Raw genomic sequence first — 14,822 nt, forward strand, 5'->3', positions numbered from 1 at the left:
GGTACCATGACCTGTTCTCATCCCTGTGTCATCGCTGGTGACGACTCCACTTACTCCTTCAGTCATTATTTCCCCTGGTGTGAGAGTTAGGTTTTGTGCCAACTTTGCTGGGATTTCCTGTGGTTTGGTGGTTCAGACCTAGTAATTTCCCATGATATGACCTAATGCAATATAATAACACCCATAAGTGGGGTCTCCTATGGGCAGCCAGTCCGTTTTAAGAAGGTTAGTGTGGTATGTAACATCCTCACTCCAATCACAGGACTGATGCAATCAACTGAAAGGATATTTCTTCAGGGGGTGTGGCCTTCTCTTAACATAAGTGGTGGCTGCGGAAAAGCTTGCTTGCTTCTTGCTGGGTCTGGATTCTGTATTTGGCTCATTGGCTTGACAAAAGGCTTGCCAGTCCTGGGAGTCATCAAGGGTCTGCTGTCTGGCCTGCCGACCTTGGATTCATTCATCTCTGCGCCCACCAGCCTGATCTGCTGATGTTGGGTTCTTTGACCTCTGCAGCCACCATTCTTGTCATCTTCTGGCCCATCTTGGGTTTGTCAGTTCCTGCAGCTACTCAAGTCAGGGGGAACTTCCAGCCCAACATCTGCCTGCTGGACTTGGAACCTGCCCATAATTGGGCTTGCCCACTTCTACAGCTGTGTAAGCCATTTTCTTAACATAAATCTCTCTCTCTCTCTAAACATATGTGTCACTTCTCTCGAGAACCCAGCCGAAGGCATATAGTTGCTTCACATGTATGCTCATGCGAGCACTGAGTGAGAGACTTAGGGGACCCCTCGCCACACCTCTGGAGTTCTTTATCTGTGCAGCTTTTTGTCTCTTGACCCCCGGCCACCCCCCTCCCCCCCCCCACAAATTCTTTTGCCTTGACCTCACTAAACTCCAGTCTCCATTCTCCCAACTATTGAACTCTGTTTGGTTCCCTACTCTGCACGGTGACCTAGAGACTGTTTGGACACTAAGCTGGGGTAATCACAGGGCTCATGTTGGTTGTTTATCTTCTTTCAGGGGTCACTGATCTGCAGTGTTTGTTGTCCAGTATCTGAACACCATTGTTTGGTTTTCTAGTTGTTTATGCAAGAGGGTAAATCCAGTCTGTGTTTCTGTTTTTTCTGGAAGGGTAGGTCTGGACAACAAAGTCTAGCCATCTCATCAACAGTAGGCATTTACAATCCCACTTATTTTGCTAATCTGATAGATTGTGATATTGACTTGATTTTAATTTATTTGACTTTTAATATGCTGAGTACCTCTTCCTATGGTTCATGGCCAGATTTTTTTCTTGCTTAGCCTTTTATTAGTCTCCTCCCTTCTTATTTTTAGTTTAAAGACTATATAGTGTGGGATTAGCATTTTGGTTGTTTTTTTGTAATGTTTTCTCTTGGTCTTTTGGCTTACCTGGAATATCTGTTTCTACTCAGAACACAAAGTCCTGAAGATTAACATAGTGGCCATCAAATTAATTGATAAGGACTTGAACTGTTACCTGTAGCCCCGGACCAGGTATCTTGTCTGCATGGTTGAAGTTTGAGTATAGAGATGAATGAATGTCTAACATGTTTCTATGTAGATATTCCAAGATCTGATTAGAGTCAGCGCATGGCTTTATTCTCCAGCAAGTCACCAGTGTGGTCCCTAGACCAGCAGTCTTGGCATTCCTGGGAATTTGTTGAAATGTAGATCCTGAGATGCTATCACAGACCCACCAAATCAGAAAGTACAGTAACAAGGCCTTCAGGTGAGCTACTGTAGCTGGAGAAGGACTGCTCTGGTAGGTAGGTGAAGTATCAATATTCTGTTAGATTAATTGAGATTCATAGTTTCTCCCTAAAGTAAAGTTGGCTGCAGAATTAACACCGTGACAAGTATGTGTTGCCTGGTGTTGAACTCGTGGTGATGCACAGAGCCCCTGTACGACAGAGGGACCCTATGCGACATCTCTCTTACATGGCCCTGGGAAGAAGGCTTCAAATCCTTGCTACCTGGGCCTCCCCATCGAGCAGCTCACTTACATGACAGTTTGCTTCCTACAGCACAAGTGATCTGAAAGCACATACCCAAGATTGAAGCATGCCCAAGATTTCTTTTGTATTTTTAAAAATTTAATTTTATGAAACGTTTGATTGTGAATTCGATGAAGGTTTACAAATAAAATCCTTGTTCTACATTCAACAACTCATACAAACTCTGGTCCAACTCATCCATTTCCCTGCAATCCCCTTGGTGTGCCACGGCTTATCTTGCTTCCTTCCTGTGTTACCTGTTTCCATTCCTCCTTCTGTCCCGGCACTGAATTTGCCCTTGGGTAAAGGTTACTCCTTTGATCTTAAACGGTTGATTTTTCTAACATGGAGGTGAGTTCAGTTCTGGAGCCAACAGGTCAGGGCCTATGTTTCGAGGGTCCCTCTATCTGATCAATAAACCTGATATATTTTATGGTTTTGCGTTCTGGTTCACATCTTTCTCCCATTCTACCCAAGACCTTCTGCTCTATAGCAGGCTGCTCCTTTTCAGAGCCACTGTGAGTCGGAGCTGGGGCATCTAATTCTTCTGGTCTCAGGGTTAGGGAGCCTGATACTTGCATGGTTCATTAGCCCACTGGACTAATTGTTTCCCTTGTTCCTGTGGAAAGAGAAAAATCAATAGCTGTACCTTAAAGGGCAGCTCACAAGCATAAGGTCCCAGTGACCACACATCAAACTGGAGCACTGGCTTTGTGAATGATGCTCTGCCAGTGGGCCGCAGTGCCCACAACTATGGTCCTGATCTTCTAGGCCCAGCGACTCTTTCTTGAAGAGTGTTTGGTTATGCGTAAGAAGTTCTTGTAACTGTCTTCTGTATGCCCATCCCAAGTACTTGCAGCAAAAGTAAATATACGTATACAAAAACCCTCTTTCAAATTATTATATCTATTTATCGCCTATATACTTGTGTATTAGCCAAGTTTTCAGCACATTTAAAAAACAATTTATTAGAGGCTCACACAACTCTTATCACAGTCCATGCATATACATACATCAATTGTATAAAGCACATCTGTACATTCTTTGCCCTAATCATTTTCTTTTTTTTTCTCCTCTTTTCTTTTTTTACATTTTATTAGGGACTCATACAACTCTTATCACAATCCATACATATACATACATCAATTGTATAAAGCAGAACTTTTTGTGGTAAAATTAGGTGCCTCAGCTGATATTTGGGTCGGCTTATACTCGAGTATATACATAAAACACACACACACACACACACACACACACACACACACACACACACACACATATATATTTGCAGGTCTACTTCCACTCTCCCTCTTCCCACCTCAGGAGCTTGTGTGCCGAGCTAAGCATCTACTCCAAATCTCACTGAAGCACTATTGTGCACATAACCGTACTTGTGTCTCTTGCTGGTAATTCTGGCCTGCATCCCATCACTTTTTCCTAACCTCTCACTCTTATTGTGCACCGTCTTCTGCTCCCCCACGTTAGCACTGGTGGTGCTCTTGGGTAAGTGTTGGGCGACTAGCCAACAGAATAGTAGTTCGAACCCATTAGCCGCTCTGTGGAAGAAAGGTGAGGCTCTCTGCTCCTGTAGAGATTTACAGTCTTGGAAACCTGCTATGTGGTTGCTGTGAATTAGTCGACTTGATGGCAGCGTGTTTCCCTTAATCTGCTCACCTGTGACTTCCCCACCCTCCTTATCCTTCCACCCCTGGTAACCGTCTGAGAATGTTTCTGTACTGTTCTTGAGTCTGGAGAGTAGTGATCTCATACCCCAGTTGTCCTTTTGTGCTGAACTACTCTGACTCAGCAGCGGGCCCTGCAGTTTCAACCTGTAAGGTGTTTCACAAGTCGCTCATTGTTCCATAGCAGCGTGCATTAAAAAACCAAACTCACTGCTATCAAGTCGATGGCAGCTCCGAGGGACCATGTAGGATAGGGTAGAACTGCCTCTGTGGGTTTCCAAGACTTAACTCTTTACAGGAGCAGAGAAAGCCTGGTCTTTGCTCCTGTTCCTGCAAGGTTTCCAACTTCGGACCTTGCAGATCCAAGCCCAGCATGTAACCACTGCACCAAAGCTCATATGTACCATGTATACATCCATTCTTTCATCGCTGAGCATTTAGATGGTTTGTCTCTTTTCTCTTTCTTTTTGGTAAACAGTGCTGTGATGAACATGGGTGCACATCTATCTATTTGTTTTGTGGCTCTCATTTCTCCAGGATAGATACCAAGTGGAGGGGGTGCTGGGTCATACGGGATCTCTAGTCCCAGTGTTTGTAAGAAGGGCCACGCTGCCTGCTCTCCACGGGGGCCGCATCACTTGAGAGTGCTTACAGCAGCCTCTGGGGCTCCCGTCTCTGCAGTCCCACCAGCACTTGTTGCTGTCTGGTTCTCTGATCTCTCGGTTCACGCGGGGCTTAGGTGGCATCTCCTAGTTGTTCTGATGGGCACCCCTCCCACATGCATTCTTCATAGGTGCACTCTTCCCCTCTCCCTCATCTTCGTGTGTATGCACACTTGCATTCAACCTGTGTTGGCTGCCAGAATGTGTTCTTGGGGAAAGTGTCCGTTCATGTCCTCTGCCCATTTTCCAACTGGATGAATTGTCTTTCTGTCTTGTTGACGTGTTGAATTTTTCTATACATTTTTGAGATTCGTTCCTTGTCCGCTAGATCGTGGCTTCGGATTCCCCACTCTCACTCCCCACGTCTGTGGGTGCTCTCTTGATGAAATCTTTTCATGCCCATAAAGGCCTGATTTTTGGGAGGTCTCCTTGGCTTGTTTGTCTTCTGCCATTTGGGGTTTTTTCAGTATGTGAGATAGTGTACTTATGCCATGCACCAGGGCCCTTAAGCTTATCTCTTTGTTTTCATTGGTGATCTTTTTTGTTCTAGGTTTTACAAGTAGCCAGGTAGGTCTTTGAGCTCATTTTTTATACATGGTGAAAATGGGCACCCTGTTTTGAAAGCACCATTAAGGAGACCATCTCTTCCCCATCTAATGTGGGGCAGTCCTTGTTCAAAGCTGTCGGTAGGTGGATGGATTCACCTCTGGATTCTCAATTCTCCGTTCTGGTCTCTGCATCCATCATTGTACCAGTACCACCAAGGCCCGGCCCTTTTTATAGCCTGATCTCATGAGTGCCATACCATCGTTTCTGACACACGTTCCTGTCCATACTTGTCCATACAGACCAACTCTGGAGCGAGGGGGGAGGACACTACCCAAGGGTGTGCACCTTCAGGAGGCAGAGAACATTGGGCATCAGCTGACCACAGGTGTACCAGGATTTACCCAACAAAAGATCTCGGTGGAAGCCACAGGGCCCTCTATTCCACACTGGAAAGTTCTAAGCTCAGGTGCTTAGCTGAGACTGAAATGACGGGTGCGTGCCCTGACTTGACCTTGAGCTTGATATTCGGCTCACAGGATGAGTCAGACAGTTTCTGCCTTTGAGAAACTCCCAGAAACTTGGACAGAAAATCTCCAAGTGCAGTTCATCAGAGACGTGTATAAAGAGGGCTCGGGGACCGCAAGGGGTCCACCCAACTCAATCTGGAGGACTGGAGCTTGTTCCTGGTCAAGACGACACCCAGAGAGAGCACTGAAAGATGTGGGGGCTCAGGCAAGGGGGCCATGCTGGGAAGACTTCTGGGCAGAAGGAGCTGCCCGAGGACAGGTGTGGAGGCTTGTAGCCGAGGTCTTGTCACACTTACTGGCAAATGATTCACACGGGACGATTAGAAATGAAACATTGTCACGTGGGTGACTTATGTCTTGAGAAAAGCGTGCTAAGGGAATCCTTAGGAACTCGCTGGAGGAATCAGGGCAGGCCTGTCATGGATGTTAACTAAGCCTTCTGAAGGAAGCTGGGGGTGGGGCGGTGGTGTTGCCTGCCGGAGAAAGAGGGACTGGGCAGTGCCTGGTCTCCAGAAGGAACTCACAGGAGTGCCGATGGCAGGGCGCTGGGCAGCCGAGAAGGCTGTGTCACGAAGGGCCTATCTGAGCTGTGTCCTGAGAGGTTTGGCCAGGGCCCTGACAGCGAAGAGGACTGCCAGGGGAGTCGTGACACAGCCATCACGGTGGGCTCCGAGTGCAAGCAGCAGAAGCACTCTTTATAAACCCTTACAACACCGACTAATGAACCTGAAGATACATACGTATGTCCTCTCGAGTCAAGCCATGGATGTTGACTAGGAAATGCCTGAAGACTGCAGGAGTGAGCAAGCCCATGGTCTCGCTACTTAAGGAGTCTCTGACTGGCGTAAACGGCTAACTGCTGGACTACCAATTCATTGTAAGGTGGCGGGTTCAAACCCACCCAGAAGTGTCTCGGAAGAAACACCTGGCAATCTGCTTCCAACAGGTCATGGGGTCACCATGAGCCAGACTGCCCTCCATGGCAACTCACACCCACCCACCACCCACAGAAACGATGCTGTCACTTCAAAGCATAGCCCCCAAATTATCTGCATAGATTTAAAAATTGCCGTCCATGGTGCAGATATTTTGAAGATGAGAGTTAATGTATATTTTGGATTTAGTCTGTGACAACAGATTTACTCCTTGCATTTCGTTATTTATTTGTTTATTTTTATTAATGTTCCTTTTTCTTATCAAGTCACTTTTATGTAGCCTTCATGGGGAGGGGGTGGGGACCTGGTGGCTCCGAGGTCAAGTGCTTGCCTGCTAACTGAAACGTTAGTCATTCAAACCCACTAGCAGCACCCTGGGAAAGAGATGAGGCCCGCAGCTCTGGTAGGTTAGGTTACAGCCTTGGAAACCCTGCGGAAGAGTTCTACTCACTTCTTTCCTTTCACTGTGTCGGAAGAGACTCTTTGGGCAGCGGGTGGTGGAGAGAGCCCTCCAGTGGTCAAGCTAATTTCTGCAGAAATATTATCAGCAGAATGAATTGTGTCCAATTAAATCTTAGGGCAAAGGGATGGAGGATGGCCAGAAATATCTGACCTGTTAAAAAGACCCCCTGCAGGTGGAGAGGGGATGCCATCCGCTTTTTCTTGAATTCATGTAATCAGAATGTCATCAGAGTATGCATTGTGTTCTATTTTGTGATTCTGTAATAGGAAAGTTCGGTGTGTTGGTCTCTAACGGATTGAGTGTGTCCCCCTCAAACTGGGTGTTGGCATGCTCATCCTTATACCTGTGGGGTGGCTCTATCAGGGAGGGGGGCTCTCTTTGTTCAGTGAAGAAGGCCACATCGGTATGGGGGTGTGTGTCCTAAACCTAATCACCTCTGAGTTATAAGGAACAACATCGACATAGACACAAGCAAGCACAAACACATGGGGGAAGGTAGGTGCTTCGTGAAGGGAGCAAGATGTGCCCGGAGACCAGCATCTTCCCAGAGCTGCCACACCCAGCAAGAATTCCCCCAGACTGGCACCCTGAATGCAGACCTCCATCCTCCTAAAATGCGAGAAAATAATGTCTGTTCTTTAAAGTCACCCACTTGTGGTATGTCTGTGGTAGCAGCACTCGGAAAGGGTGCTGGTCTCAACCAGAAGAGGTCTTCAGTTTTACAATCAACGGATTCCCTGTGGTTGGTATAGGAGCGTTTCTTGCATACTTACTGCTTGTGAGCCTGCTCCAAGCATTTTACACATAACACTTAATTCTCCCAGCTAGCCTATGCCACGGCTACTATTAATTATTTTACTGATAGGAAACTGAACATTAGTTACTAAATAGTGTTGTCAAGCAAAAAGGTCAGAACGTATAAAATCATTGTGGGAAGCAATATGGCAATACTTCAAACAACTGGGAATAGAAATTCCCTATGATCCATTAATACCTCTGCTGGGTAGATGCCCTGAAGAAGTAAGAGATGTAGCATGGACACACACATCGCCTTTGCAGCACTGTTCACGATAGCACGAAATTGGAAATAACCCACCTGCCCATCAGCGGATGAATAGCTAAAGAAACGGTGCACACGTGCAATGATATTATCCATCACAAAAATAATCCTGAAACCACAAAGCACCCCGGGACCTGGAGAGAGCTGGAAGCCGTTCGGCTGAGTGAAGTTAGTCAATCACAGAAGAACAAATATCGTATGAGACCACTGCTGAAAGGGTAAGAGCCAAGACGAAGACTCGCCTACTGTGTTAGCCTGGGGAGACCAGAGAAACAAATCCATAGAAACTCACATGCTTTATAAAAAGGTAAGTGCACATTAGCAAAGCATCCCTGAGAATGATGATGGCAACAAATATACTTGACACAATAAGTGCGATAAGAGCTGTATGAGCCCCCAATAAAATGATTCTTTGAAAAAAGAGGACACTCATGATTTCTGATCATGTTATACTTCACTTGTCTTAAGTCAAAGACTTGAAATGAGACAAATGTTCTGCATTTTGATGCCTCAGGTATCTAAGTGGAAACACTCACTTTTAATTTCGAAAGCAGTCAGGTTATTTTCTAGTCAGGTTATTTTCTTGTTTCTCCTGCAAGTATTTCCTTTAAAACAATAAGCTCGCTGATGTTGAGTCCATGTTGACTCATGGCCATGAGACAGGACAGGGTAGAACTGCCCCTGTGCGTTTCCGGGCTGTAACTCTTTACAGGGCTTGAAAGCCCCATCGCTCCCCCAGCGGTGTGGCGGTTCGTTTTAACTGCTAACCTTGTACTTAACAACCCGACGTATAGCCTCAGAGCCACCAGGGCTCCTAGGGACTTACCTACTTTCCTATTATTATTGTGGCTTTGGAAAATGCTATCCCGGTTTGGACCTAGAAAAGACTTTTTACTGCTCCCCAGGAAGTAGGGGTTCATATGGTAAGTTAGACACATATTCTGAAATTTCGAGTGGAGAAGCGAGTAACCAGGCCTGGCTGTTTGAAATTCAGATGAGAAAATGTAGAAGATTCAAGTGTAGAACTCCAGGCACAAGCTTTTCATCATTTTATCCTTCAAATGGAAGCAGGGTAAGTTCCTAATAAATTGGCTTCACAAAGAACAACCTTAGAACACTCTGCAGTGTGCCACGGAGGCCAGGAGATGGGACCCTGAAGAAACAGTCTGTGTCTTTAGCTGTGTTGTGAAAGTCTTGGAAGAAGACTTGCTCTTCTCTTGGGGGGACCAGAGGGCCCGAGGCCTGCAGCCCCAGGGAGTCAACTCCGGACGTGATCAGCACACATCTTTTCTATGGGCGGAACTGTCACCTTACCAGGGACAGCCATCTGCTCTCCCAAGATGCAGCAGGATACACACTTCCCCACCCAGTGCTATCATCAGTTCTGACTCATCACCTCCTGGGTGCCAGAGTAGAGCCGTGCCCCAGCTGTTTTCAATGGCTGATTTTCAGAAGGAGATTCCCCAGGTTGAACCACCGGCCAGACAGGGAGCTGTTGAGGGAGTTGACCGATGCTGCCTCCCAATGGTTGCTGCCCAATCCTTAGGCCATTTTTCAGCCTCAATTTCAGATTTCTTCTGCACCGCGTTTTTAGATTGTACTCTAGCAAGACCTGGGCCAGACTCTGGGTGTCAGTGAGGGGGAGAGGAACCCCTGGACTTCGAGCTGCTTTTTGATACACTTGCTCACTATGCAATAAAAACTCACCACCATCGAGTTGCTTCCAACGCAAAGTGACTCGATAGGACCGAATAGAACTCCCTCTGTGGGTTTCCAATACAGAAACTATTACAGGGGCAGACAGCCCCAACTTTCTCCTGTGCAGAGACCCAGGGTCTCAAAATACTGACCTTGTGGTGAGCCACCAGGTGAGAAACCCATGACACCACCTTTTGTACACTGTGTGGAATTTCTGTATTAGCCAATGCTTAAGGCCCACTGGAAGGATTTCTGCTTTCAAAAGAAGTTTGTTAAAGTCCTATGGGTCGGCATTGAGCTGCTTACAAGGTTGGCGGTTCAAATCCACTAGGTGCTCTAAGGGACACACATGAGGCTGTCTTCTCTTGTCAAGAATTAGTCTCAGAAACCCCAGAGGGCCACTGCGAGTCACCATTGCCTGGACGCCAGGGATGTTTAGAAATCCTGCCTAAGACATTTTGTATTTCTCTTGTGTTGCATATATTTGGATTCCGAAAGAGATGCGTATTTAAAAAAAAAGGCTATGAAACAAAATTTCCCAGGAAAATGTAAACTCCACTTGAGACTAGATTACACATTTGGATGAGTGACATTGCCGTTAATCGTATGTTTTTTTACAAGTCTTACATAGCTTTCTTTCCGGAGAAAGCCTGTTATTTGGCTAGACTTGTAATGATAAAAGTCAACCACTAGTGGTCGCTAAGTGCCCGTGCCTTTGCCGGAAACTCATTGGTCAATGTGACAGGACAGGCGACTGAATAGTCACATGCCAGTGGGACCATTTTTAGGAACAGATGGTAGAAGAACAGTTAACCAGGGCATGTCTTTTGTTCAATTGCACGTTTGGGTTTGGTGGCACCCCGGGCTCTCTAATCCTCCCTTTCAAACCTCTTTGAATACGAGCATGAGCAGGGAACTCAGTGCTCAAGCTGTGGTACAGCCCGTGGCAGCTTCCAGAGGCCAAAGAAGAGTGGACGTAGCTGTAACTTACTAGTAGTATTATGTGCTGTGAACGTGCGAAGAGATAACCTGGCGGAACTTTCCAAGACAAGAATCAGCTGGGAAGGCCTTTCTTGGAAGGTCTGGGATTATGCATCATTGAACCTTATCCCAAATCTCGGGCTTTGAGAGATGGGGCATCTACAACTAAAAGGGCACCCCGGACTAGGCTAGACCCAGGATGCCAGTTTATTAAATTATGCACCATGTGACCAAGACCCTAATCACAACGAGGGCTCATTCATCTAATTCGCTTTAGTCTCTATCAAAGGCAGCTCGCATTTCCAGTTGATCTATGTTGCCTGTAAATTACACTGCAGTGATATAGCTGTTGTGTGCTGTCGAGTTCGTTTTTGACTTGGCGGTGATCCCATATGGCAGGGTAGAATTACCTGATAGGGATGCGTGTGTATATTTTGTTTTAAAGAATATTAAATTGTAATTTCAGTGAAAATTTACCCAACAAATTAGGTTCCATTTAATAATTGCCATGCCAGTTGTTCAGTGACATGGGTTACATTTCCCAGTGTGCCCACACCCTCACCCAGTCCCTTCCGGGCAGGTCATTCCCACAGGGTCTCCTTCTCTTGCGCTTTTTTCTCCCTGCTTTTTTAAATCAATCATTTTATTGGGGACTCTTGCAGTTCTTATCACAATCCATCCATCCATTGTGTCCAGCACATCTGTACATTTGTTGCCATCATCATTTTCAAAACATTTTCTCTCTACTTGAGCTCTTGGTATCAGCTTCTCATTTTCCCCTCCCTCTTTCCCTTCCTCCCTTGAACCCTTGATAATTTATAAATTATTATTTTTTCATGTCTTACACTGACTGCTGTCTCCCTTTACCCACATTTCCCTGGCCAGGTGGGAGGGTGGGGGCGTGTATGTCGATCATTGGTTCCCCCTTTCTCCCTCTTCTCTCCCCACTTTCCCCCTACCCTCATGGTGTTACTTCTCTCATCATTGATCCTGAGGGCTTTATCTGTCTTGGATTCTGTCTGTTGAGAGCTCTTATCTGTTCTAGTGTACATGTTCCAGTGCAGCTGGATTTGTAAGATAGAACTTGGGTCATGATAGTGGGGGTAAGGAAGCATTAAAGAAAGAGTGATGTGTGTTTTGTCAGTGCTATACTGCACCCCCACAGGGTTTTCTTGATTGTAGTCTTTATGGGAGCAGATCGACAGGCCTGTCTCCCACAGAACCTGTGTGTGTGTGTGTTTCAAACTGCCAGCTTTTCAGTTAGCAGCCAAGTGCTTAACTGTTGTGCCACCAGGCTCCTGTTAGTGGAGGCAATGTTAGTGAGTGCCTCTTGTTTCACTTCGTTGCCACACTATTCCACTGGGAGCCTTTGCTTTGCTTTGCTCTCCAGATGAAGGATTCTCAGGGTGAGCCCCATAGGGGGTAAGGACACCCCAAGCCGGGAAGGCAGTCTCACTTACAGGCTGCAATCTTTTTTTTTTGAGTTTATTTATTTATTTATATAAAATCTTTTTATTGGGGCTCATAAGGCTCTTATCACAGTCTGTACATACATCAATTGAGCAAAGCACCCTTATACATTCGTTGCACTCGTCATTCTCATAATTCACCTTCCACTTGGGTTCCTGGAATCAGCTCGGTTTCCCTTTTTTTCCCCCCTCCCCCTCCCTCCCCGATCCCACCCCTGGTCCCTTGATAGTTTATAAATAATTATTATATCTTATCTTACACTCCCCGGCGTCTCCCCTTACCTGCCTCTCCATTGCCCATCTCCCAGAGAGGAGGTTACACATAGATCTCCGAGATCGGTTCTCTCTTTCTACACCCCCTTCCCTTCTGGTGTCGCCACTCCCACCGCTGGTGTTGAAGGGTTCGTCTGTCCTAGATTCCCTGTGCCTCCAGATCCCCACTGCACCGCTGTACATCCTCTGGTATAACCAGGTCCGCAAGGCAAGGTAGAATTGGGGTCATGATGATTGGGAGGGGAGGAAGCGTTCAGGAACTAGAGGAAGGTTTTGAGTTTCATTGTTGCTACACTGAACACTGAGTGGCCCATCTCCTCCACACTACCCCTCTGGAAGGGGTGTCCAGTTGTCTACAGATGGGCATTGGGTCCCCATCACGCACTCCCCCTCTTTCACGGTGATGTGATTCTCACCACCACCCCAAGTTTGTTGTTGGAGACCTGGTCTCCTCTGCCCTTCACGGTCACCTATGTTGGTGTGCTGCTTCCGTGTGGGCTTGGTTGCTTCTGGGCTAGATGGCCGCTTGTTTGCTTTCAAGCCTTTAAGTCCCCAGACGCTATATCTCTCAGTAGCTGGGCACCATCAGCCTTCTTCACCACACTTGCTTATGCACACTTTCGTCTTCAGCGATTATGTGAGGAAGGTGATCACACAATGATTGTTTTTGTTCCTTTGTGTCTGCTACATGGTCCATTCAACACCTTGTATTCGCTTAGGCCATGTGCTTCTTCTCTGTGGGCTTTGTTGCTTCTGAGCTAGATGGCCGCTTATTTGCCTTCAAGACTTTAAGACCCCAGACGCTATATCTTTTTAATAGCCGGGCACCATCAGCTTTCTTTACCACGTTTGCTTACACATGTCTGTCTTCAGTGATCATGTCGGGAAGATGGGTATCCTGCAATGACTGTTTAGCAGGGCGAGGTGCTATTGTATTGGGGGATTATGCATGAGGAGGCCCAATGTCCATCTGCTACCCTACTACTGAACCTATAAATATATGCATATAAATCTATTGCCCCCATAATCATAAATATATTTACATATGTACATGTCTGTATTTAGGCTTCTCTGTATGCACTTTGCCTCCTACTCCTTTCCTCTATTTCCTTTCGCTTTCCTCCCGACCAGTTACCATGTTTAGCCTTCATTCTGGTTTCAGTAATTCCTCTCAGTTACCTTGCTCTTGGTCACTCCCTACCGACAGGCTGCAATCATAACCTCTAGCTAAGTGCCTGAGTTCTGAAATCTCACTTTGCAAACCCTTCTGTGTTTGGGACCCCAGGGGAGGGTGGGGGCCTGAGCATTGTCAATTTTGGTGGGCTGAGTTGTCATGGTTAGAACATTAAACCCCAGGGGAGTAGGGGGCAGGGGAGGGAGGGGAAAAACGAGGAGCTGATACCAAGGGCTCAAGTAGGAAGACAATGTTTTGAGAATGAGGATGGCAACAAATGTACAAATGTGCTTGACACAATGGATGTATGGATGGATCGTGATAAGAGTTGTACGAGCCCCCAATAAAATGATTGAAAAACCCAAATATCAATGGAGTTATAAGAATGCAGAGTTCATAGCTACTTTCGCATTGAATGGATGTTTAGGTTTTGGCTTTTATATGGTATTTAGAAGAAACGCTTTTGTTAAAAATGTTATAGGGAAATATCTGGAAACATTCAAGTCAACAGTTCCAGATGATGGAATGTCTCCAACATATTAGCACTCAAAAAAGGGACTTATTTCCTTAACACAGTTTCCACAAGTCATCCTGCACGCAGGATGGACACAGAGAGTGCAAACGCCAGAGTCCTGAATCATTGTACTTGAATCACCGTCACCGGTGTAGTTCTCACTTCATTGAGCACCTACTTTGTAGCAGACAAAGCTTTAAGCTCTGCACGGATAAGCACTCATACGATCATCAAGAAATGGAGGTTGACATGGGGCCCCAGGCTAGGAAGTGAGGGAGCCAGAATAGAACCCTAGCAGCCTGGCCAGAGCGCTGAGCCACTGAGGGCTACGTGATTGTTATGAAAAACCCAAACCAAGTGCACTGTCAGCAAGTCGATGCCGGCTCATTGGGAGCCTATACGACAGGGCAGAACGGCCCCTGTGGGTTTACGAGTGGGTAACTCTTCATAGGCGTAGAAAATGCCTCCTTTCTCTCTCAGCGGGGCTGGTGATTTCCAACTGTCCATCTTGCAGATTGCCACCCAAAGCCACCACGCAGCCACTGGGGCGCCGGAGGTGAGCTGAGAGTGCTCCACCATGGCAGACTTTTCTATGTGTGCACTTGATTTCTTTGGGGTCTCCACTGAAAGGTAACTACCTCCACAAGGTTAGTCTTTCCTGGAGAGTGGGACCCCCTTTAACACCCAGGATTAGAGATAGTTGGTGGGAAACCTCAGTACCTATGATTTATGATCCATCGCTTAGGTTTCAGAGTGCTGAGGTAGATTTTACAATGCTGAGTAGAAAGGTCCAGTTTGCTTAAGTAGCTTCCACACT

This window comes from Tenrec ecaudatus, chromosome 4 (assembly GCF_050624435.1).
Source record: "Tenrec ecaudatus isolate mTenEca1 chromosome 4, mTenEca1.hap1, whole genome shotgun sequence".
NCBI classification, from domain to species: domain Eukaryota; kingdom Metazoa; phylum Chordata; class Mammalia; order Afrosoricida; family Tenrecidae; genus Tenrec; species Tenrec ecaudatus.